At 43.1% G+C, this 441-nt stretch overlaps 1 protein-coding gene across 1 annotated transcript in view; it reads right to left on the minus strand.

Annotated features, from left to right (window-relative positions):
• Window positions 1-441, minus strand: part of larp4b (La ribonucleoprotein 4B) — a gene marked incomplete in the record, with an annotated part of 26,360 nt that overhangs the window by 8,950 nt on the left and 16,969 nt on the right.

The following is a 441-nucleotide window of genomic DNA, read 5'->3' on the forward strand; positions in this document are numbered from 1 at the left end:
AGTGTTTCTCCGTATTAAAATCCTGATCAGGTGTAGCGAACAACAGGTGAGACGTTTAACTTGGACGTCTGAATGCAGGACGGGTCGTCACCAAACCACACTGCTGTCATGGTTTATTCAACTGATCCTTTAATGCAGGCGGTCTACTGCAGACTATAAATGGCCTCCAGATCGCAGAGATTGTGCAGCAGTTTCCTGCCTCTATAGGGGGTCTCTCACATCTAAAGAATAACACGAGAGTTTGATGATGTTGTGACGCAGCGTCGGATAATTGCTGATGAAAATCTGATGTGGTAGAAATTGTTCACGTACGATATTATGTATTCAAGTCATGTTCGCCGACTTCCTTCTGAGACGAAGCCCCGTTTTTTACCGAGAAGTTAAAACAACTAGAGGTAAAATTATGGTGTTCTTCGATTTGAACATCGTTGGAAACATTTG

Source organism: Morone saxatilis, unplaced genomic scaffold (genome assembly GCF_004916995.1).
Source record: "Morone saxatilis isolate NCDOM2014 unplaced genomic scaffold, NCSU_SB_2.0 Contig23, whole genome shotgun sequence".
NCBI lineage: Eukaryota > Metazoa > Chordata > Actinopteri > Moronidae > Morone > Morone saxatilis.